Below are 27587 nucleotides of genomic sequence, written 5' to 3'. Positions count from 1 at the left end.
GTTTTGGCGGAAAAGGAGATTTCCGAATGAAATGCAATTTCCGTCAATAAACTGAGATTCGTGAGAGGCTATTTGTTTTTGAATAAATATATCTCATTAAGAATGGTCAGTTAGCTTTAAATGAGGTTTGTGTTGAATTACATAATTATTTTATACTCTGCCTTTATAAATTGTTGTGTTTTTTTGGTAATATTTTATTCAAAACGTTTTCTGCAGTGATATGCAGCGAGCCATTTTATGGACTAACGATTTTAAATCATACTTAGGAAACAAAAACAGACTCCTAACTGGATACATGCATAGATACACACACACACACCATTATGGTATGTCTCCCCAATGCATATTCAAGTGGTGTTCAATTAATACACTTGCCTATGTACAAAATGATTTTATTTGTTGTTGCTCCATTCGTCTCCATTAATGACCATTACTGTTTTTAGGGAGACTCTCCACCACTATGATAAAGTACCAGTGGAATCTAAAATCAACAATAGCAACAACAATATGTCACACCGACCAGAACATTTCTGTCTTTTTAAATCAGGTTGTGAAATAATTATTTATTGGCCAGATGAAAACGCCAGAATGATATTCATCGTATAGTTGCAAATGACATAAATTCTATCTATAACAACATTGAACAGTATGTGGAACTTTCTCTATTTAACTTCTAGTCCTCAGATGCGGTCCATGTGGATGGGATGTCAAAGACAAGTCTCAGGAATTTCATTTAGCAACTGCCATCAAAATCCTGTGCTGTACTCCAGTAAAAATAATGGCATTACAGTAAGTATAAGTAAGTTCAAGGCAAATAGACTTTAGTCTTTGAAATAGCCTTAACAAACTAAGGCAAGACCTTGATTTTAATCTTTGTTAAAGTGCGTTTTTTTCTAAACATTAGTTGGGGTAGGGTATTATCATTATTTTCCTCCTGAATCAAGTACCTGTGGAATGTGGTCATGTAGTCCCCAAATCTGAGCATCCTCTGACCCATTCCACCCCATGTTTGATATTTGGACAGTTCTGTTGGGTGTAGGATCAACATCATATGACTATCAACAAGTTGAAATTCGCTGACACCATGTGGTTATATCTTTAGACAGACAAGACAAACTATAGCATTGATGAAATTTAATGTGGAACTCACCATTTGCATTCCTAGTCACAAGGCTATTTAAATCTCACAATCTACATGTCAGTAACATCAGAGGTCCAGTAGCCACGTTATATCAGGAATGTATACTGTTATAGGTGGAACCCCAGCAATCTATTCATATACGATACTCCTAATTTTCTTTGTAATGAGCTCCAGTGTGCCAAAGTGATTGGTGTTTTGAGGTGACCTCTGACATGAGGCACCCAGAAGTATGTCTTGTTACTGTGGCATTTGAGAAATACTGCGACTGTCAGTAGTATGGTATCAAAGTGTATAAAAAGAAAGAAATTTGGGAAATATTATGAAAAGGCAACACATTTAATAAAAGGTTTCAAAATTAAATTCATAAATTCATAAATTTAATTAAGATTTTTGCATGCCCGATTTGTAGTAGATTCATTAAATAATTATGATTTATTTTCTTATGATTTTGTAACTGACTATAATCTCTGTAAACTTAAATTATATGCCCCATGAGTAGAAGGCACATTTTGTAAACTTGAATGGATGACTGAATTCTTTTATAACTTTACACTCCAGATCTAAGAACCCACATTGAAAAAAATCGCGACTTTGACAATACACCCATAATGGAACATCCATTGGATAACACATTTCCTTAATATCTTTATTCATGTGACCAATTTAGCTTGTTTAAATTATGAAGCAAATGGCATGTTGACATTCTGCTTGGCATGATTTTGTGAATGAAAAGTTATAAGAAAATTATTGGAACTGGATATGGTATGAATGGGATTTGATGACTTACTTAAATATGTCAGGATAATGACATGAAATAAGATATTTTTTATACCATGAATACAGTTGTTCTTCACATTTTCAATCATGACTATGTGAACTTCCCAACATTATGCTTACATGTGAGTTATTCAAATTTGATACATTATGACAATATTGAAGTTCTTGAACCCAGCAAACAGTGCCCATCCATGTCCAAAATGGCCACCACTGCAGCCATCTTGAAAATCTTGTTATTGAAACTAATCCTGAATGGATGGCCATATGAACTAAAAGTTCATAGGTCAAGCTGATGTGTAGTTGGTCCTAAATAAATATTGTGCCACTCTGACTCCACTATAGCCAATACAAACGCCATCTTGAAAATCTTTTTATTGTAACTCCTCATGGATGATAATATGAAAATGTGAGTTCTACGATGTCTTGCTTGTCCTTAAAAAGAATGGTGCCAGTTTGAATTCTAGTATGGCTTCCATAGCAGTCATCTTGAAAATTTTACCACCTGAACTGAAAGACATATTGATGTGGGGTTTTCACCAAAACACGTCTTATGATGTCCAGTTATCTTAAATGAAAATAGTACTGATGTGACATTCAACATAACCATCACACAGCAGCCTTGTTGACAGTCTTATCACTAATCCTCATGATTGGGTGGTATCATGAACATGGTGTTTACACTCAAAGACTTCTTATGATGTCAAGTTGGTCCTGAATGAAAACGGTGCCGTTCTTATGTTGGAAATGTCCATCACAATAGCTATCATGTAATTCTTGTTATCACTACTTCTTCGCATGGACATGGATTTTCACCAAAAGACTGCCAATTATATCAAACTGGCTCTAAATCAGATGATGCCAGTGTGAGGTTCAATATGGGTGTCACAGTGGCCATCTTGAAAATTTCATTATCACTATTCATTCATGACTTTGAAGTCATAATTATATGGGGTTTCCACCAGAGGACTTCTTATGATGTTTAGTTAGTTTCTAAATGAAAATGGTGCCAATCTATTATGGATGCCACAGTGGCCACCTGAAAAACCTTGGTATCACTATTTCTCCTGGATTACAATGTAATGTTGTATTTGTCTGAAATTAAAATGGTGATCATCTGATATCCAGTACATGGCCATCTTGAAAACTTTCTTTTCTGTACTCCAGTCTAATGGAAAGTCATTTTGACATTGGGTTTTCATCAGAATAATAGTTCTTATGGTGTTTAGTTGGTCTTTAATGCTAATGACTAAGTCTGGTGGCTCATCATAATGAGATTGTCAGGGTCAGTGACCACAGACTGCATCATGTACTTACTGTAATATATATATATATATATATATATATATATATATATATATATATATATATGGAATCACACTATTAAGAAGTAAATTCATTCCTGTTTTAGATCAGTCTCTAGGATTCGATTAAGTTTACTGTTGCATTACTGAATTCAGAAATAATTCAAGAAGAATTATTTAAATTGTACATTTGAGCTTGTAAAGTGCTCATTGACTATGGATTAATGCATTACTTTGATTTTCCTGAATTCCTTCAAAAATATTCTGGATTTTATCATTTGTATTATAGGACATTTAAGATTACTGGTATATGACATTCATTCAGAAAATTTGTTATTTTTGGACATTTAATTAACAATACTGTGTCTTTTGAATTTTCAGTTTGTATTTTAAGGGAAATAAATTGTGTATTGAATTTAATTAAATTGTTGGTTTCACATTCATTTAGTTAAGACCTAGAATCACAGCTTGCCCTTAATACAGATTACCAGTTGAGGTATTTGCTTATTGATACTTGGACAGCAACTGATCACAGAAAGGATAAGCAGCAGCATGTCATAAGTAGACTTTCTGTGTCAACAAACAATGGCATACAGTAACATTGTACCCGTCCTGCAAAACTAGCAACATAACCGACTCATTACAGCCTGAAGTATATTATCCAATTGCAAGGGAGAAAGTGACAGTCACTGATGTATGTTCATTTGTAGCTACAGATATGGTACAATAAAACAATTATGTGTCAATTTGTTATGAAATCAGTTAGCTGGACAGTGATGATAACATATTGAATGCACTGATGGCTCAGAAAGAAATCAATTTATGTTTTAAAGTGTTAAATGACAACAAAACTCATTTTGAATTACAGTATATTTAATGAATATTTTTAAAACCACATCCAGTTTACTAATGCCTTTCCCAATATCTTATTTTTAATTTTATACTTGAGACAGGTTTTAACCTGGAATCATGAGACCGGTTTATAAACACAGCAGAGACCACACTAATGCCAAAAAATACTGACCAATTACAATCCTTAGCTATTTAGTTGATTATCCCCATACTGAACTCAGTGATGAAAAGTTTTCTCAGCCATCACAGCATAATAGCAAGAAACCAAGCTGGATTACATGCTGGGTACTCAACAGTAGATCAACTACTTTCTTTACATGTGTTATCAGAAATGTTTGAAGACAAAAGAAACAAATATGTATCTCCTTTATTGATTTAAGCAAGGCTTTTGATTGCTCTCATATGCTACCTGCATGAGATCACAATACCAAAAAATGTTTAAGAGTTCAAGATTATGAGTATTTACAAATCAGAACTTTGTTCACTTAAATTGTTTAGATAAATAATGAATTGAGACATTTCATTTTTCAGTGGAGATGTCCAGAAAAGAAAAAGCTTAGTGTTGTGAAAGATAAGTTGGATGTCTTAAAATAAATCTGCATTTAGCACTGGATCAACATTGATGAGGACTTCTTCACTATTGAATATAAGACTGATGTAGGTTGGATGGGGCTAGAAAATCAGGACATTGGGCAAGTAAAGATTATGCAAATGAAAAACATTGTATACATTCCAAGAAAACAAATGATGATGTCTCAGTCAACATAAATTCATGACATTCTTCAAGTAGGGAATACACATTTGTGAGAGGACAGTGCTTACTCCACTTGGATTAATAAATTTTATGAACAAATGTGCTTTTTTCAGACCTCAGTGGACTTCAAATGGATTACATGTACATGCATGTGTATTTGTTATTTCATTTACTTTATATTTTAGAATTGTTAACTTCACATTTTTTCTTGGTTCATTTAAATAGTTACATGAATCACATTTTTGACCTTTCTAAACCAGGCCACATTATTACTCTGAACTGGGTGAAAGAAAATCATTTTTCACTGCAGACTTGATCCTTTGTCTTATATTCTTTTGTTGCAGCATTGTGGAATTCTCAGCTATCCTGGGATGAAAAAGCTTGTATGGGTTTAGCTCTGATGACTGTGATAGATGTTCATCTTCTTCATTAGCATGAACTGGTCTACAAAGTCAGAAGACGATGGATGGGGGATGAAGCACTTCAGCGGTAGAGTTCCAAGCCTTATTAAAAGTGAAGTTTAAAATTACAGTAAAGCTACAGTTTGATGCTATTGCTCCAATATTGTCTCTTTCATGATTGCTTTATGCTGGGATTTCTTACCAAGTCACCAATGTCATCACTTTGACCAGCACCTGTGACTTTAACATTATAGTAAGATACATTTCTTGACTGGCATCTTGATGCATGGAGATGCTGTTCCAGTTCTGATTTTCCCATTATTACAGATATCAAACAACTTTGTTGTACATAATTTAAAAGTTAACTCAGGCAACTTATACACAAATGCCAAAACCACTACCAGGGATTACCTAATCAAAAAGCTTGAGTGATGCTATATTTAGGTGGCCTGCCCTGGATGCTCATCAATAGGTGATTAAGTAATTATCTCCTGCTTGATAGAGGGGCTAGTTTAATTTGGTCAGGGTATTAAGTAAATATCTCCTGCTTGATAGAGGGGCTATTTTGATTTGGTCATGGTATTAAGTAAATATCTCCTGCTTGATAGAGGTGCTAGTTTCATTTGGTCAGGGTATTAAGTAAATATCTCCTGCTTGATAGAGGGGCTAGTTTCATTTGGTCAGGGTATTAAGTAAATATCTCCTGCTTGATAGAGGTGCTATTTTGATTTAGTCAGGGTATTAAGTAATTATCTCCTGCTTGATAGAGGAGGTGCTAGTTTGATTTGGTCAGGGTATTCAATAAATATCTCCTGCTTGATAGAGGGGCTAGTTTGATTTGGTCAGGGTATTAAGTAAATATCTCCTGCTTGATAGAGGGGCTAGTTTGATTTGGTCAGGGTATTCAATAAATATCTCCTGCTTGATAGAGGTGCTAGTTTGATTTGGTCAGGGTATTAAGTAAATATCTCCTGCTTGATAGAGGGGCTAGTTTGATTTGGTCAGGGTATTAAGTAATTATCTCCTGCTTGATAGAGGTGCTAGTTTGATTTGGTCAGGGTATTAAGTAAATATCTCCTGCTTGATAGAGGGGCTAGTTTCATTTGGTCAGGGTATTAAGTAAATAATAATCCATTGTCTTATCTAGATATTAAGACAAAAACAGTTTTGGAGTCTTTCTTATTTGTGATCAAGAAAGGAACAAAAGATTTAAATTTTAAAACTTTCTTCAGAATATTGTTTAACAATTTCTACTTTTTAAAGCCTATTTTCTTCAAAAGTTGAAGTAAAAGTATTCCAGTTGTAGTTCTGTCTGCAACTCTGCAAAGTCACAGTGGATGATGTAAGGTAGACAACTCCAAAAATTGCTAAATATTGTTATGTGTGCTGACACAGAACCTTCCAGGCTGGAACCATATTGGTTCAAGGTGTTACTACCCTTATTGAACCAGTCAGTTGTTTTTACATGCCATACTAGTTGTAATTACTAGCAAGACAGGTGTTCAGTATAAGAAAATGCTACATTAGGCATGCTGATTTGTTTATATTTGTTACAACGGATAATTAAGAGGAGAAACATAGTATTCCCCTTTGTTTTTTATTATTGTGTTAGAATTTGAAATATAGATGATATTTAGGAAAACTAAATTGTACAGTGACACCTTGAACCACTGTAATGGCAATTTTTGATACCTCAAACCACTGTAATGGCAAGGTGTGATACCTTGAACCACTGGAATGGCAAGGTGTGATACCTTGAACCACTGTAATGTTAAGGTGTGATAGCGTAATGTTTTGTTTACTTATTCCATGTGTTTGTGTATGAATGTTTGAGATAGAGAGCACTTGCACTTTTATCACTATATTTCATAAGCACTTGTCCATGATTGGAGGTTGGGTAGTATATGCATGCATTCAACCCATATAATATTGATTTTTAATTAAAGGTACAAATGTCACCTGTGCGAGCCAGCATGTTCTTATTTTAGGCAAATTTAGTAAGAATTTAATATCAATGTAGAAAGATTAAACAGTGGTGGTAATTTTCGCAATCACTCGACAAAAATTTATTACATTTGTTTCAGAAATTTTTAAATTTTTATTCACTAATCTTGAACATGGACCAGACAGTTAATGAGTGGTGTGGAGCTTATGTTCTTTTGATTAACACAGTAACATACAGCTAAAAAGTGCTGGTAGTAGAATAAAATAGGGAAATTATTGTAAAAAGAGTGTGATGATGAAATGCAAATCAAAGTGAGATGTGAGACAGGAGCAATAATTTCTGTTACAGCAATCAATGGTTCATGGAGTACACTGTGACTGACATGTCACCAGTTCGGCAGCATGAATCCAAATTTTCAGATTATACTTAAATCATCAAGATGACAAAGATCGGAATTAGAATAGAAAGACACTAATTCCTCAGAGGTAAACATATATTTATATGAGACAAATAAAATGATATTTCCAGGTTTTCTATTAAATATGTAACAAATTTAAAATTTTCATTTTTGTATTTAAAAATCAAGAATATTGATTTTCCTTTTTATGATATACTCATTCGTACATGCCAAGCATTATACTTTTGGCATAATCATTACACTTTTTCTAACAGATTACATTTTATGCTAAACTATATATGAATTGTGCTTTTCTGCTCCATTAAAAAATAACATTAAAATTAAAATAAAGCAATACAAGTTGTTTTGTCAATTTTCTCTTTAATTTCACTCATATAAATTTGAGAATATTATTTTAAAAGGTGACTGATGTGTAAGAATAGCATACATTCACTTTCCTTATTTGCTATTTAAAGCAACTGTATATGATCCATTTCCAAGAGAACAGACATGTTACTTCAAAAGTGAACTTTGTTTAACAGATTCATTTGATTGATATGCTAGTTAGTTAGTGAAGTTTTTAAAGAAAATTTCACCATATGTTAAGTGGAACACTTTACAAAGTGAGTTGTGGAGGGTATATGATAGAAAATATTAGAGCAGATTGATCTTTTCAAACTTCAAAACATCATATCAGAAAAAGGGACAAATCAACACCGCTTTACAAACTTTAAAAGAAGAATATGTGAGTAATGTAATACACCTGAGCATTTCACTATGATCATTGTAGGATTCCTATCATGATCTTTTTGTGTACATTACGCATGTAGGCTAGTTGAAGTGACTGCTGAATATATTTTTTGTGTTTGTATTCTAGATCTAATCCATATAGATTTTGCAGTTTATGACAATAATTTTTACGAGCTGCAGAACCAGGTTGTGCTTTTTGGCCCTTTATAATAGCAATAATTACACCTATACATCTGGGAGGTGGCATGTATGTTCATTTAGTATTGTGTGGTTGATCTGACATTGATTATATTTGTTTGATCCATATATCTGTATCACAAATTGAAACTGGTTACATGTAGGTGCTCTCTTTGATGTCTGCATGTAAATATTTTTAGATGCATCTACTCGGACTTGTATGATCTCAGTTATGTTTGAATTTCATTAACACTGTAATGCTAGCACTATTTACAAAGTGTAAATTGAGAGGATATATAATAAATACAAACTGCATTCTTGTTTTGCATTGAATCATGGAATGAACTCATTTGATACGGCATTTAAATATGCATTGTCCTGATGTCCTTAATATATCCCTATCTTGTTGAATATGCATTGTCCTGATGGCCTTAATATATCCCTATCTTGTTCTTTCAGCAGACTTAAAAGAAAGCATGCATATTCTTATATGCATGTGTCACTTACCTAATTCCTTATTCAGGGACAATTTTAACTTATCCATATCTTCAGTTTAGATCTCAACACTGGTTTGTGACTATAAGATGTCTTATGATGTCAAGTTGGTTCTAAATGAAAATGGTGCTCTCCTGATATCACCAAATGTCTTATAAATGTGGACTTTATTCTAAGTGAAACAGGGTGCCAGTTTTTTCATCCAATATGGCTGCAGCAATGGCTTATTTGAAAATTGTATTAGTAAAGAATATCAGAAATGGTTAAGCAGTTAAAAAGAATGAATGTGGTGTTATCTATAATTCCTGGAAATTCTTTTTAGCCATTAGAGCTACAGACCCTTAGAGGGACTCTTGTTTTAATGTACACATAACCTTGCAGCCTTCACCAACCTCATGCAAGGTTTTACCCTCTACCTCAGGCTAAACAAGTTGGAATCAAATATCCTCTGTACATATTATACTAAAATATCCTCTGTACATATGTTTCTCATGCTCTTTTTTTCAAGAGCACAACTTCAGAAACATTCATGATATCTCTATGAAAAGATTTGTGCTCTAGATGTACCTGTTCCTGTTGTTAGTTTATTTATCTAACTATCCATCATTCAATTAATTTCCATGAGATTTTGCTTACAGACCATAATTCAGACCGTGATAACTTTAAATCTCAATGAACAGTTTAGTCTTGTTTTTCACATGTACCTTTGCTATCAAGAGTTCTTCAGCTTCACTAGTCTTATTGTATTCTCATTTATTTTTCCATACATCCATCGGTCGTTATAACAAATGTATTATCCAAGTAATGTACAGTCAAATCCATTCCAAGTAATGTACGGTCAAATCCATTCCAAGTAATGTACAGTCTAATCCATTCTTTGTAATGTACAGTCAGATCCATTCTAAGTAATGTAGTCAAATCCATTCCAAGCAGCTGTAATGATATAACCGGTGGAATTTTCGGATTTGCAGCAGAACACTTTTGACGATGATATAAATACAATGTTTAATAATGGTAGACTTAAATGAGCAACTAATTATGAAAATGTGCTAATATATATAATCGAAATATTGGATTTGATAAACATAAGAATGCACCAAATTAATGATGAAAAATACAAATAAATTAATATAGCAAATATAAAGACAAGGGATGAATGGTTCATAACAATTTGATAATGAAACGATGGATATTGTTTACTCAGGTAGTAAACGATGTAAAATTTTACTCATGTAGTAAAATGCATTCACTCAGGTAGCGAAATTATGGTGATAAAAAAGAGGGACAGATAGACAACTTCTCTTTACAGTCCCGAAAGAAACACTGGGTTTTACGAACCCCAAAATTAGCCCATGGCTAAGAAATTACATGTACGGAGATACACTCCACCATCAGTACACTGTTTCAGCTCCACGGCTGCTACAGTCCAGCTTCACAGCTGCTATAGACTCTGGACACTAGGATAACTCCGAACATTAGACCTTCCGGACACCCTGGACATTAGACACTCTGGTCACTTCAGACACAGACACTCTGGTCACAGACAGAGACACTCCAGTCACAGACAATAGACATTCTGGACAGTAGACATTCCAGGCACCCCAGACATCAGACACTCCAGTCACAGACAGTAGACATTCCAGACAGTAGAGCCTCCGGACATCGACACTAGACATTCCGGTCACATATGCTAGACAGCCCTAAAGTTGAAGATGTGCAAGTCCTTGAAGCAGACTGCCCGCTGACAAGACTATTTCGTATTGTAACGAAATGTACATATGGTGAGGTATTTATACACATACAGTCTGTGCAATGTAGACATCCATTTCATCCCATCAAGAGCACGAATCGCACATGTGGCATGGGATGAACCAAGCTCACTATTTTGAAATACGACACAATATACATAAATCACCCTCGGGTATCGTTGTACACAAAAAACGAAACCTGAGTACATGTATTCAATAAATAAAAGAGTTTAATTTTGTGACAGCAGCCACTAGCAGAAAGTGACAAGTGAACTTCTAAAACAGGCAGTTGCTTAATGGAGGTTTATTTCAGCAATCGTTTATCTAAGTAAAGTGAATTTTGAAGAAGGTGATTGCATAATACAAGAAACAGTTAAGGCAGGTTCACTGTAACTCAAAAGCCATTCAAGGTATTTTTTTAAACTTGATAAACATATTACACCAGTAGCCCAGATATGCTTTTCATTATTAAAAATTTGTTGGCTTTAATGTATAGAAATGTGTTCATCAATACTTCCTTCCTTCATTCCAACATTCCTTTCACATCACACTTTTTATTTTGAGCATGACTCCAAAGCATTCTAAATGTCTGTATAAAGCATGGTAGCCATCAGGCTATCAATCTCACTGTTTCTTTCTCAACAATTCTTCCAGTTTACTTTCATTTTCAGAGCGTACCAAAACCATCCATGACGTCTTTACGAATTATGATAAACATATCAGACTGCTTGGTTAGATGTGTATTAACTGTACATATATCATCTTTGTAAAAATGTCAGGTAAGTTGCCTAGATGTTTCTTTTGCTTTTACAGACTCCTTTAGTTTTAATTTTAATTTAAACACATTACAGATTATACCTCTCTGCTGTCCTAAGAGTTAGAACATCTGCCTCAGATGCTGAACTTTACTGGTTCAGACTATAAGTCTGCAGCCTGAAGCCCTAGTGCTGATATCACTATAAACAGCTGTGCTGCAGACATTGTATCGATATGACAAAAATTGTTCAAGCTAAATTAAAAATCTAAATTACACACACATTACATATATCATTTTAAGGATGATTGATATAATTGACATCATTTCATTCTTTTCAATTGTTTGTTATATTTTCAGATATGATGAAAGCAGCTTGGGTCCCACCTTGGAATATAATTTCTCCAGCACTGAATAGGTAATTATTATAAAGAGCTTATGTTGTGGACTTTCATCCATCATCCTTTGCACATGCTTGTTTACACTGAGCTACTGGGAAGGTTGACACCATTCTTTCTATACACATTCATCTGAAGTTTTAGTTGATCCTAAATGAAAAAAAAAGATTTTGGACATCCAGTATGTCCACAGTGTCAGCCATTTTAAAAATCATGTTATCACAACTTTTCCTAAATGTCACTTCCCTTCAGTTGATGGTCATATTAACATAGGGTTTTCACCAAATGACCTCTTTTGATGTAAACTTGGTCCTAAACAAAAATGTTGCTGATCTGATAATCCAGTGCACACTTGAAAAGTTTGTTGTTAATATCTTCTTGAAAATATGGTTGTTTTCACTGAATGGCTTCATATGATGTCTATTTAGTCCTGAATGAAAATAGGGCTGATCTGATATTCAGTATTGCCTCTATGATTGCTATTTGGAATATCTTGGCATTTATCCTACTGAGTGGATATTTATATTTTCATAGAATGTTTACTACACATGTTGGAAAGATACATAAAGAATATGTTGCCAAAAAATTAAACCTCTTACAAATCTTTTTATTTCTACTCTTGCTGCACGGATTGTCACATAAACATGGAGTTTTCGCTAAATGACTTGTGCCAAGTTGATCTTAAAATGAAAATGGTACTTTAACATCCATTATAGGTACAATGGTGGCCTTATTGAAAATCTTATTTCTGGATTTTCACATCAATATGCATTTCACTAAATAACTTCCTGTGCTGTCAAGCTGATCTTCAATGTAAAGGGTACAGATTTAACATCCAAGATGGCATACATCCATCTTGAAAATCTCATTGTTTCTCCTTTTGAATAGCTGGTTGGATTGAAAGAGGTTTTTTTGCTGGAATACACTGTGTGAAGTTGTTTGACCCCGATGAGCATATTGCCATCGGCCACCCAGATTGCCCACCATGGTAGCCATCTTGAAAATCTTGTCATTATTACTCCTACTTCATAGATGTTATTATCTGCATAGTGTTTTCACTAAATGACTTCTTGTGATGTTGGTCTGAAATGAAGAAATAATGGCAGTGTTATATTCAGTATAGCCACCAAGGCATCCATCCATCCATGAATATGAATAATTACTGATGTGTAAAATGAATGACACAGTATAGTCACCATGGCATCCATCCATCCATGACGATGAACAATTATTGATGTCTGAAATGAATGACACAGCATAGTCACCATGGCATCCATCCATCCATGACTATAAACAATTATTGATGTGTAAAATGAATGACACAGCATAGTCACCATGGCATCCATCCATCCATGACTATAAACAATTATTGATGTGTAAAATGAATGACACAACATAGTCACCATGGCATCCATCCATCCATGACTATGAATAATTACTGATGTGTAAAATGAATGACACAGTATATTCACCATGGCATCCATCCATGACTATGAACAATTATTGATGTGTAAAATGAATGACACAGCATAGTTACTATGGCATCCATCCATCCATGACTATAAACAATTATTGATGTGTGAAATGAATGACACAGCATAGTCACCATGGCATCCATCCATCCATCACTATGAACAATTATTGATGTGTCAAATGAATGACAGTATAGTCACCATGGCATCCATCCATCCATGACTATAAACAATTATTGCTGTGTAAAATGAATGACACAGCATAGTCACCATGGCATCCATCCATCCATGACTATAAACAATTATTGATGTGTAAAATGAATGTCACAGTATAGTCACCATGGCATCCATCCATCCATGACTATAAACAATTATTGATGTGTAAAATGAATGTCACAGTATAGTCACCATGGCATCTGTCCATCCATGACTATAAACAATTATTGATGTGTAAAATGAATGACAAGGTATAGCTACCATGGCATCCATCCATCCATGGCTTTGAACAATTATTGATGTGTAAAATGAATGACACAGCATAGTCACCATGGCATCCAACCATCCATGACTATAAACTATTATTGATGTGTAAAATGAATGACACAGTATAGTCACCACGGCATCCATCCATCCATGACTATAAACAATTATTGATGTGTAAAATGAATGACACAACATAGTCACCATGGCATCCATCCATCCATGACTATGAATAATTACTGATGTGTAAAAGGATTGACACAGTATATTCACCATGGCATCCATCCATGACTATGAACAATTATTGATGTGTGAAATGAAAGACACAGTATAGTCACCATGGCATCCATCCATCCATGACTATAACCAATTGTTGATGTGTGAAATGAATGACACATTATAGTCACCATGGCATCCATCCATCCATGACTATAAACAATTATTGATGTGTAAAATGAATGACACAGCATAGTCACTATGGCATCCATCCATCCATGACTATAAACAATTATTGATGTGTGACATGAATGACACAGTATAGTCACCATGGCATCCATCCATCCATCACTATGAACAATTATTGATGTGTGAAATGAATGACACAGTATAGCTATCATGGCATCCATCCATCCATGAGTATAAACAATTATTGATGTGTAAAATGAATGACACAGCATAGTCACTATGGCATCCATCCATCCATGACTATAAACAATTATTGGTGTGTGAAATGAATGACACATTATAGCCACCATGGCATCTGTCCATCCATGACTATAAACAATTATTGATGTGTAAAATGAATGACAGGGTATAGCTACCATGGCATCCATCCATCCATGGCTTTGAACAATTATTGATGTGTAAAATGAATGACACATTATAGCTACCATGGCATCTGTCCATCCATGGCTATAAACAATTATTGATGTGTAAAATGAATGACACATTAGAGCCACCATGGCATCTCTCCATCCATGACTATAAACAATTATTGATGTGTGAAATGAATGACACATTATAGCCACCATGGCATCTGTCCATCCATGACTATAAACAATTATTGATGTGTAAAATGAATGACAAGGTATAGCTACCATGGCATCCATCCATCCATGACTATAAACAATTATTGATGTGTGAAATGAATGACACATTATAGCCACCATGGCATCTGTCCATCCATGACTATAAACAATTATTGATGTGCAAAATGAATCACAAGGTATAGCTACCATGGCATCTATCCATCCATGACTATAAGCAATTATTGATGTGTAAAATGAATGACACAGCATAGTCACCATGGCATCCGTCCATCCATGACTATAAACAATTATTGATGTGTAAAATGAATGACACAGTATAGTCACCATGGCATCCGTCCATCCATGACTATAAACAATTATTGATGTGTGAAATGAATGACACATTATAGCCACCATGGCATCTATCCATCCATGACTATAAACAATTATTGATGTGTGAAATGAATGACACATTAGAGCCACCATGGCATCTATCCATCCATGACTATAAACAATTATTGATGTGTGAAATGAATGACATGATATAGCTATCATGGCATCCATCCATCCATGACTATAAACAATTATTGATGTGTAAAATGAATGACACATTATAGATACCATGGCATCTATCCATCCATGACTATAAACAATTATTGATGTGTAAAATGAATGACACATTAGAGCCACCATGGCATCTATCCATCCATGACTATAAACAATTATTGATGTGTCAAATGAATGACACATTAGATCCACCATGGCATCTATCCATCCATGACTATAAAAAATTATTGATGTGTAAAATGAATGACACATTATAGATACCATGGCATCTATCCATCCATGACTATAAACAATTATTGATGTGTAAAATGAATGACACATTATAGCTATCATGGCATCCATCCATCCATGACTATAAACAATTATTGATGTGTGAAATGAATGACACAGCATAGTCACCATGGCATCCATCCATCAATGACTATAAACTATTAATGATGTGTAAAATGAATGACACAGTATAGCCACCATGGCATCCATCCATCCATGACTATAGACAATTATTGATGTGTAAAATGAATGACACATTATAGATACCATGACATCTATCCATCCATGACTATAAACAATTATTGATGTGTGAAATGAATGACACATTATAGCTATCATGGCCTCCATCCATCCATGACTATAAACTATTATTGATGTGTAAAATGAATGACACATTATAGATACCATGGCATCTGTCCATCCATAACTATAAACAATTATTGATGTGTAAAATGAATGACACATTATAGCTACCATGGCATCTGTCCATCCATGGCTATGAATAATTACTAATGTGTAAAATGAATGACACAGTATTGTCACCATGGCTTCCATCCATCCATGACTATAAACAATTATTGATGTGTAAAATGAATGACACAGCATAGTCACCATGGCATCCACCCATCCATCACTATGAACAATTATTGATGTGTGAAGTGAATGACACAGTATAGTCACCATGGCATCCATCCATCCATCACTATGAACAATTATTGATGTGTAAAATGAATGACACAGTATAGCTATCATAGCATCCATCCATCCATGACTATAAACAATTATTGATGTGTAAAATGAATGACACAGCATAGTCACCATGGCATCCATCCATCCATGACTATGAACAATTATTGATGTGTAAAATGAATGACACATTATAGCTACCATGGCATCTGTCCATCCATGGCTATGAATAATTATTGATGTGTGAAATGAATGACACAGTATAGCCACCATGGCATCCATCCATCCATGACTATAAAAATTATTGATGTGTGAAATGAATGACACAGTATAGCCACCATGGAATTCATCCATCCTTCACTATGAACAATTATTGGTGTGTGAAATGAATGACATAGTATAGCCACCGTGGCATTCATCCATCCTTCACTATGAACAATTATTGGTGTGTGAAATGAATGACACAGTATAGCCACCGTGGCATTCATCCATCCTTCACTATGAACAATTATTGGTGTGTGAAATGAATGACATAGTATAGCCACCGTAGCATTCATCCATCCATCACTCTGAACAATTATTAATGTGTGAAATGATTGACACAGTATAGCCACCATGGCATCCATCCATCCATGACTATAGACAATTATTGATGTGTGAAATGAAAGACACAGATTGCACACATGGAAATTGTAAACACAATAAAATAAGATAGAATTTAAAGACTCTGTTTGACAAATGCATACACTGGAAATTAAAAGACAAATGCAACACTGGAAAATGCAGACACCTCTCTCTAGATCAGGACTGGAAAATACACTTACTGAAAATAAAACACATATTCTCCATTGGAAAAGGAACACAATGGAAAATGAAAGGAAAATGTGAAGTGAAAACTCTTTGTACACACTTGAAAATTAATGCAAAATATAGCTGTGGAAAAAGCAACAGACATCTAAACTACCAACAAATGCATGGACTGGAAAATGACATACAAAGGGAGATATGAAATATCCATAACTGATTTAAGTTAAGGTAGATATTGTCATGTACTGAATCGTTTCTGTTCTGTTGTTAACATTAATATATTCTGAGAGAGCACTTTTATTATTTCTTCTCCCTATCATCATCATATTAGTGGTGCTGGTTTTTATTGCTATCTTTTAATGCAAAGGTTATCTTTCTTTGTGTCTGTTATGATCTGACATTCAGTGTGGTGGCTAACTTGATAATTTTGTTTCGTCCTTCACTTGAATTGATAGTCAGAGTGACATGATGGTCTCACTTAAAGCCTTCTAATTATACTGAGTAGGTCATAAATAAAAATGGTGATGATCAAACTGCCAACATGATGGCCATTTTGAAAATCTTTTTAAGACTAGTTCTTTTAAAGGGATTGTCATGTTGATATGGAAATTTAATTTGGCCATCGGACATTTATTTTAAGGTCAATAGACCTGACTTAGGCTTTTTTCTGTAATGTCTTGTAAGGTGATAATACAAAACATGTATGATTGGATTTTTATACCTTAAGCTACTGGTAGTTTGTGCATACTGTTCAAAAAAATAAAATAAATTTGCCTCAAAGGAGTTCAGAAATGCTCATAAGAAAGTGAGTTCACAGTTTTTAAATCTAAAACTCTATGCATTCAATTTTATTGATTAATTGAAATTCCTTAGGATCCAGAAGTCGCTCTTAAATGTTATGTTATCCCATGTCATACTGCTCCGGTGGACTAGTGGCTAGAGCGTCTGCTTTGGATGCAGGAGGTCGTGGGTTCGATCCCCATCCGAGTCATACCAAAAGACTTTCAAAAATGGTACTAACAGCTGCCTCACCTGGCACTCAGCATTAAGGGTTTTAGCGTTAAGACCTGTCAGCCTGTTGTCAAGATAATGTGACTGGGTGGGACATCATGCTACATGTTAATTAATTAATCGTAGCAAAGAAAGATTGGGGAGCAAGCCAGAAAGCCTTTCTACAGTTATACATGAAAGCTATACCAGAAAGCCTTGATACGGTTATAAATGAAAGATATACCAGAAAGCCTTACTACAGTTATATGGGACTGGGTGGGACATCATGCTACATGTCTGGTGCATGACACCCTAGTGCTAGACATCAATCTTAACTGCCACACTGCAGACATATTAGCGATACGAGTGAAAAGCATTTAAGCTATGTTAAAAATCCAAATCACACACACACACACACATCCCCCTTCATTGGAGTAGATCACATTTGTAGGCCTTATGTTTACTGTAAATGACTTTTCCTTTTGCATATTATATACCTCAGGGAAACATGTGAAAAAACACCAGGATTTATTAATTAATCGTGGCAGACAAAAATTGTGGAGCAACCCAGAAAGCCTTACTACGGTTATACGTGAAGGCTTTACCAGAGAGCCTTGCTACGGTTATGCATGAAAGCTACACCAGAAAGCCTTACTATGGTTATATATGAAAGCTATGCCAGAAAGCCTTACTACGGCTATACATGAAAGCTATACCAGAAAGCCTTACTACGGTTGTACATGAACGCTATAGCAGAAAGCCTTACTATGGTTATACGTGACAACTATACCAGAAAGCCTTACTACGGTTATACATGACAGCTATACCAGAAAGCCTTACTATGGCTATACATGAAAGCTATACCAGAAAGACTTACTACGGTTGTACATGAACGCTATACCAGTTTGCCTTACTACGATTATACATGAAAGCTATACCAGAAAGCCTTACTACGGTTATACATGAAAGCTATACCAGAAAGCCTAACTACGGCTATACATGAAAGCTATACCAGAAAGCCTTACTACAGTTATACATGAAAGCTATACCAGAATGCCTTACTACGGCTATACATGAAAGCTATACCAGAAAGCCTTACTACGGTTATACATGAAAGCTATACCAGAAAGCCTTACTACGGTTATACATGAAAGCTATACCAGAAAGCCTTACTACGGTTATACATGACAGCTATGCCAGAAAGCCTTACTACGGTTGTGCATGACAGTTATACCAGAAAGCCTTACTACGGTTATACATGAAAGCTATACCAGAAAGCCTTACTACGGTTATACATGAAAGCTATACCAGAATGCCTTACTATGGTTATACATGAAAGCTATACCAGAAAGCCTTGCTACGGTTATACATGAAAGCTTTACCAGAAAGCTTTACTACGGTTGTGCATGACAGCTATACCAGAAAGCCTTACTACAGTTATACATGAAGGCTATACCAGAAAGCCTTACTATGGTTATACATGAAGGCTATACCATGTCATAGATTAAAATGGGCTTCTCACTAAAAGACTGGTCATATCAACTTGAGGATCTCACTAAAAGACTTATCATATCAGCATGGGGTTCTCGCTAAAGGACTGGTTATATCAACATGGAATTCTCATTAAAAGACTGGTCATATAAACATGGTTTTCTCACTAAAATACTGGTCATATCAACATGGGGTTCTCACTAAAAGACTGGTCATCTAAAAATGGGGTTCTCACTAAAAGGCTGGTCATATAAACATGGTTTTCTCACTAAATGACTGGTCATATCAGCATGGTTTTCTCATTTTGACTTTTTTATAATATCATTAGACTTAAAAGAAAATATTGCTGATATAATGTCCAATATGTCCTCCTTTGTGTCCATCTTGAAAAATCTTGTATTGCAACTCCTCCTACATGGAAGGTCATAGCATGAGATTTTCACTACAGTACTTCTAATGATGTCTAGTTCATCCTAAATGTAAATGGTACTGACCTCATTTCCAATATAATGGCTGTCAAGACAACCTTCTGGTCACTACTCCCCTTGAATGAATGATCATTGCGATAGACTAAAATACCTATAGTGATTTTTACTTTGTCCTAAAAGAAAACAGTGCCAGTCTGACATCCAATATGTTCATAACTTCATCTAATTTGAAAATTTTGTTATTGCTGGAAAATACCCAAGATAGTTTCAACACTCAGGAGTTAAAAGGAAGAAATGGTCTTCAGTTGGTGAATTTTTTTTTTTCGCCCAGTAGACCATCAGTCCTATCAAGGGATTCTTGTCTACAGTTGATTCTTTGTGATTAACCCAGGCATGTCTCATTGCAAAGTGTAAGGGAGGCAACTCTGCACTTTTACTAAATGGTGCAGGTTTGCTGACATAGTATAATTTTTTTTCACCATAGACACCTTCAGTAATATGTAAATGAAGTTATGTTAATAAATATAAGCAGTTCATATTGGTTAAAGGTATTACTATACTAATTGAGTTATTATTACAATAATGTATGCATTACTACACAATTTAGGTAATTCTGTACTACTTGAGCTACTGCTACACTAATCAAGGTATTGCAACACTAACTGATATATTAATACACTCTTTGAGGTATTACTTAAACTACCTGAGGTACTACTTCACTAAGTGAGGTATTGCTTCACTAACTGTGCTATTACTTCACTATTTTAGGTATTGCTACTCTACTTGAAGAATTACTACACTACTTAAGATATATTACTTCACTAACTGATGTATTACTATACTAATTGATGTATTACTACAATTCTTGAGACACAGCTATACTAATTGAGGTACTACTACACTAACTGAGGTATTACTAAACTAGCTGAGGTACCAGTACACCAACTACACAAATGAGATGACATTACATTATTTTAATTTCCTTTAACATGCTATAAAATTATCTTTTCTTTTTAAGCCATTGTAATCAGATCCATAAAAGGGTTATCTTCCTTAAGAGTTTAGCATGGTTTTAATTTATTTCTTCCATTTGTTCAAATTCTATATAATTTTTGACAACTTTACATCATATTCCTGCATTAAAACAAGAAGGCAGTTAATTGTATGTTCATGTCAGACATTAGTTGTATGTAACTGTGTTCCTTTTCCAAGTAAGGGTTCTTCAGTCTGACTATTTGTAATGCTTAAATGGGGAAACAGTTACTGATGACATGGTGAGTAGGGAATTTCTTGCAAAACAATATCAAATATAAATTTTTGTTACCTGTCATCTGTGTTGGTAATTCTGTTTGGTTGGATGATTGTTAGTCCCTGTAAATATGTAATTTATTCCTATAACTGTACAATCAAGTAAATTATAGAAACATCCTACAGCAAAATCTCCATTACAAAATTATGTTCTAATTCAGCTTGCTCAAATAATGGAAATGCTGATCAAAGCCATCTTCCAATACCTCCAGCAGTGATGACAGAGGGGAAATAACAGTCACTAAACCGAGGCACTCTGTATTCATCCATCCATCCATCCATGATATGAACCTGTCCATGACATGAATCCATCCATGAGGCCAACACTTATTTTTACTTCCATCAGGTGAAGCAATGTTACAAGACTTCAAGATCCCACCTTGATTAGGGAACAGTTCATTGCAGGTTAACCCAAATTAAATATTTAGATACCTTGAGAGGATTCCAAGATCTAAATAAGGCATGGTGGCCGTGACACCCAGACCTGATTGTCAAGGTAATAGTGTGATGAAACTTTATGAAATTTGGTGTATAGGTCCATTATGAGGTTTCCAAACGCTGATTGTATATTGGTGACATTGACTTGTCACTGTTACTTTTGTACAGAAGGGTGCATATGGCAGTTTCTCTCAATGTGACCATGTAAGCAAGATATCTTAAAGAACTATTGAAGCAAAACAGACCAAATTAGATATTTTGATGCCTTGAGAGGGCTTCAGAACTTGAGTAGAGTCTGATGACTTTAATTTCAAGGCTACATGGTCCGAGTAGGCTTTAGTGACTGGGACCTTATTTTCAAGATCACAGCGCATTATTGTTCTTTTAGTGAAAAATAGAACGCATAATAATCTGTAAATATGGTACTCATAGACTACCAGATTGAAAGTGGGTTTAGATGCCTTGGAAATTTCCAAGATGTTCCTGCTTGCGTGTTTGATTGTGTGTACATGTATGTGTGTTTGTTTTGGTATACTTGCAAGGACCTGACTTTGGTTGCACACCAGCTTCTCGAGGACCTGACTATATTTTCAGGACTTGCACTGACAATGGATACTTGCACTGAGCATAGATACTTGATCATGTGTCGACTGAACATGCTTAATCATGTGACCACTGAACATAGATACTTGATAATGTGTCCACTGAACAGATACTTGATCATGTGTCCACTGAAGATGGATGCTTGATCATGTGTCCACTAAACATAGATGCTTGATCATGTGTCCACTGAACATAGATGCTTCATCATGTGTACACTGAACATGGATGTTTGATCATGTGTACACTGAACATGGATGTTTGATCATGTGTACACTGAACATAGATGCTTGATCATGTGTACACTGAACATAGATGCTTCATCATGTATACACTGAACATGGATGTTTGATCATGTGTACACTGAACATGGATGCTTAATCATGTGTCCACTGAACATAGATGCTTGATCATGTGTCCACTAAACATGGATGTTTGATCATGTGTCCACTAAACATGGATGTTTGATCATGTGTACACTGAACATGGATGCTTGATCATGTGTCCACTGAACATGGATGCTTGATCATGTGTCCACTGAACATAGATGCTTGATCATGTGTCCACTGAACATAGATGCTTGATCATATGTACACTGAACATGGATGTTTGATCATGTGTACACTGAACATGGATGCTTGATTATGTGTCCACTAAACATGGATGCTTGATCATGTGTCCACTGAACATGGATGCTTGATCATGTTTCCACTGAACATAGATGCTGGATCATGTTTCCACTGTCATACACTACCAGATTGAAAGTGTGTTTAGATGCCTTTGAGATTTCCAAGATGTTCCTGCTTGCACGTGTGATTGTGTGTGCATGTATGTGTGTGTTTTGGTATACTTGTGAGGACCTGACTTTGGTTGCACACCAGCATCTTAAGGACTTGACTACATTTTGAGGACTTACACTGACAGTGGATGCTTGCGCAGAACATAGATACTTGATCATGTGTCGACTGAACATGGATGCTTGATCATGTAAGACTCAGATGCTAATAAATATTGTTCTGTTGGGGCGGGGGAATACAGGAGAATTACTCAAAAGACAGTTTTGATTCTTGTGACTTAAATTTTTCAGCCATGCAATCAAAATTAATCGATACAATAATACTACATATGCGCATGAGTTATTATATACTTTTGAGAGAGTGACATGTAAGGTGAAGTTGTTTGCATTTGCAATATGTACAGTGGAGAGGATGTTGGCATACCTCTATGCTATGATGATGTAATGTGGTTTACATTTCTTTGGATAATGTACTTATGGAAATGGGGCCCCGATTGGCCGAGTGATCTAAAGCACTCACCATTCCGGATCACTGCCATATAACCTCTGTCTGCATGGGTTCGATTCCAAGGCTCAGCTAGCAAGGGTACGTGGGAAAGCCTGCCAGTAGCTTCTCGTGGGTCAGTGGTTCTTCCCTGGGTTTTCCAGGGTTCTTCCTCCACCATTTATACTGGCTGCCATGTATATCTTGTGCTGAAAAAGGGCGTTAAACCCTAGAACAACAACAACAACTTATGAAATTTTACAGGATCTAATCAGACTGCTAACTAAAATGATTGCTCCCTTGTGCTAACATAATCAGCCTGAATTGTCTAAAGAACATGATCTTTAGCACCTAATAAAAAAGGAGAATGAATTTTGCCTGACTAGACAACACCAGCTTCTGAAAGTGCAATGTTTGACTTACCAATATAAAATGTAAAAAAAGTTATTGGCTCTTTTTTTAACAGTTTACCTCTGATGTCCAAAAAGTGAAAATGGCCAAGTGGAGATAGCAGTTTTTTGAATGGTGCATATCTGGAGTAAGGCGAAACTGTATACTCTGTAACCCATATTACACCCATCAATCATATACCAAAATAAAGTGAATTAAAGGTTCTTTGAACAATACCAAAGAGAGACAGAGTTTTTTTTTAAATAACCAGTATAACCAGTGAGGAAACCTGGGGAAATTGTTTTTCTTTAAATTTCTAACCCTATGCAAAATGCGAAACTGTAGAGTGCCACCTCCATTTTCAGTGTACACATAATCAAGCATCCATGTTCAGTGCAAGCAACCATGTACAATCTACACATCAAGCATCCATGTTCAGTGTAAACATGATCAAGCATCTATGTTCAGTGTGCGCATGATCAAGCATCCATGTTCAGTGTACACATCATCAAGCATCCATGTTCAGTGTACACATCATCAACCATCCATGCTCAGTGCAAGCATCCATTGTCAGTGCAAGCATCCATATTCAGCACATGCATCCATTGTCAGTGGAAACATCCATATTCAGTGCAAGCAACCATGTACAATTTACAAATCAAGCATCCATGTTCAATGTACACATCATCAAGCATCCATGTTCAGTGCAAGCATCCATTGTCAGTGCAAGCATCCATATTCAGCACATGCATCCATTGTCAGTGGAAACATCCATATTCAGTGCAAGCAACCATGTACAATTTGCAAATCAAGCATCCATGCTCAGTGCAAGCATTCATATTCAGCGCATGCATCCATTGTCAGTGGAAACATCCATATTCAGTGCAAGCAACCATATTCATTGTACACATGAGCTTTAATCATGGTTATGAAGAATTTCTTTTCCAAGTAGATATTCAGAAATGCAGATGCATCATGGGTACAAAAAATATGTGCCTTGCATGAGATTTAAGTTACTTTGAATGGAGATAGATAGGTTTTACACTGTTCAGAGTGCTACTTTATTTTGCTTTTTTAGAAAATATCTATTCTTACGAATTTTATTGTCAATGTTCTTAACAAACATTCACTGTATCACAGGGAAGATCCCTACCTTAGAAATAAGGATGTTTTGCTTTTTAATTTCAGGTGAAAATATGGCAATGACTTTCCTTGGCAACAGTTGCTAGTGGACATTGATGGGAGAAACAGTCAGATCAAGATAATAGGAATAAGCAGTTTTACTGAAAGAATCAAGCACAAGGAAAACGGTTGAGATGCATCTTGCCAAAATGATGGTTTAACATTTAAGAACCTGAGTACCTGATTTTAGCATGACCTTTTGCACTGAGGTGGTGTTTATAAGTTCACCTCACTGTAGGTGCTCCATCTGGCAGTAACGGGTTGCTGATAGCACACATATATACACAAACAATCACAAACAAACTGTATGTGCATTTAGTAGTGGAATTGAATTCTACTTAAGCTGGGACCAGGGCAGATTATTCAAGTCTTGCAGAGTGGGAACAACCTAAGTGATACGATTTTTGTTAGGGTACATTGCTTGTAATTTAAATCAGAAGACATTCTTCATGCTTGGATCAGCCTGGCACATATTCTACTTAAGCTGGGATCAGCCTGGCACATATTCTACTTAAGCTGGGATCAGCCTAAAATATGCTAGTAAGAAGAGAGAATCCAATACAGATATTGAGCCTTTATTATACACCTGGTCACAATGCAAAGACTTTCTAATTCACATCCTTTACCTCAAGGAAATAATTGCCAATATATCTTAGACATAAGGACAAGGTGATACCATTTAAGAGTTCTTTTAAAACTCCCCTATTTCAACTACAAGACCAGACTTAAAAACTTACTAAAATTTACTTCCTCAATTATTGTCAGCATGTATTTCTTTTGTAATTTCATGATTCTTTGTTGTAATCTTGTGATTGTATATGATTTTATGTGTTATCCAATAGTGTAAATTGCCTAGAACTTCTAAACATTAGGTGCAGTACTAAGCCCTCATTATTATTATATTTTTTTCTTCCAAGACCTGTATTAAACATTTCTTTATGCATGTCTATATTTTGTTGTGTTTTTGGACCCTTTATGCTCTCTTGTTATGTTTGTATCTTAGGCAAATTTTCACTGAACTCTGAATGCATGAATACTGTGGAATCATCCTGTGAGTAACATGTTTTAATATCAGTAGATATGTAAACAAGTAATGCAATTTTATCATTGTCTCTGCCTTCTGACTCTTAGGTATTATTAATCTAAATCATCAGGAAACATTTTGAAATATGGCATGAATTCTAACCGTATGTGATATGACTTGCTTGTGTTGACAATCCTTTCAAAATGTGATCTATTAATAACTTAAGTAATCACATCATTTTTCCACTATTAATAGATGTCACTGCAGCAGTCTTGGAAAGTAAAAGTATTTTACCTAACCAAAGAACTCAAAACCTTGGAGTCTTCATACAAATCTAATATGTACAACATAACGTTTGGAAGGAACAACATTATATTTATATAGTTAATTTACAGCAAGCCAGACCGATGTTTGGTGGAGATATATTACAGTGGAAGGAACATTATTATATTTATATAGTTAATTTACAGCAAGCCAGACCGATGTTTGGTGGAGATATATTACAGAAGCTTCCTTTTGCATTTGTTTATTTTTATTCTCAGGTCACTGTAACATAATTATTGAAAATCATGTGCATGTATGTTGATCACGGTGTCTTATAAACCACAGAAGTGAAACTTGAATTCTTATGCATAGTTGTTAGTGAACATAACTCAGGTTTTCAAGACACACAGACTGTTCACAGATAATCCAGTACAGTAGACATTGTGACTAGTCATGTTGTGTGGATGGTCCTTGAGGTTCATGATTATACACACATTTTTCTTATTTATTATGAATGTTCTCAATCCAGATTCCGTTTAGAAAAAAATATGTTTAATTATTTTGTTCCTGTATATGCATACTGGAATTTGGGAATCAGTGGAAACATTGTTTAAAATTAATGATAGCTTAGTTGCTAAGGTGTTCTACTCATAATCCAATGGTCATTGCCCAAGTCTGATGTCTCAATTTGTTATTGGGAAAGACACTTTGCTCTCATCTCCTTTGTATGATGTATCCAATAATATTCGGTTTTATTACAACGCCCACTCAGACAAATAGTTGTGTAGAATTGATAATTTGTTCAGGCATTGGTGTATGAGTATGATTTAATGCAGTAATCTTGTCAATCTGACTCAAGTACAAGATTTTCAAATAGTTTTTCAAAGTTGTATGCCATTTTCAAAATTCAGAATTTTCTGTAAAGTCATATTTGTTCATCTTTAATTTTCAGATATAAAGTTAAGTTGAAAGTAAAGTTAAAGGAACTAAA

At 35.0% G+C, this 27587-nt stretch overlaps 1 long non-coding RNA gene across 1 annotated transcript; it reads left to right on the top strand.

Moving 5' to 3' along the window:
• Nucleotides 1-27587, top strand: LOC149795924 (uncharacterized). The gene is made up of 7 exons (XR_016422450.1): nt 1-125; nt 678-789; nt 4603-5338; nt 11410-11517; nt 11853-11910; nt 21580-21914; nt 25315-27587. It is a non-coding gene; the product is annotated as an uncharacterized LOC149795924 (long non-coding RNA).

The sequence above is a fragment of the Sinohyriopsis cumingii genome, chromosome 7 (genome assembly GCF_028554795.1).
Source record: "Sinohyriopsis cumingii isolate HCF-2022 chromosome 7, ASM2855479v2, whole genome shotgun sequence".
Classification (NCBI taxonomy): Eukaryota; Metazoa; Mollusca; class Bivalvia; order Unionida; family Unionidae; genus Sinohyriopsis; species Sinohyriopsis cumingii.
The sequence above is the reverse complement of the archived record's forward strand: the minus strand, read 5'-3'. Positions and strand labels throughout refer to the sequence as shown.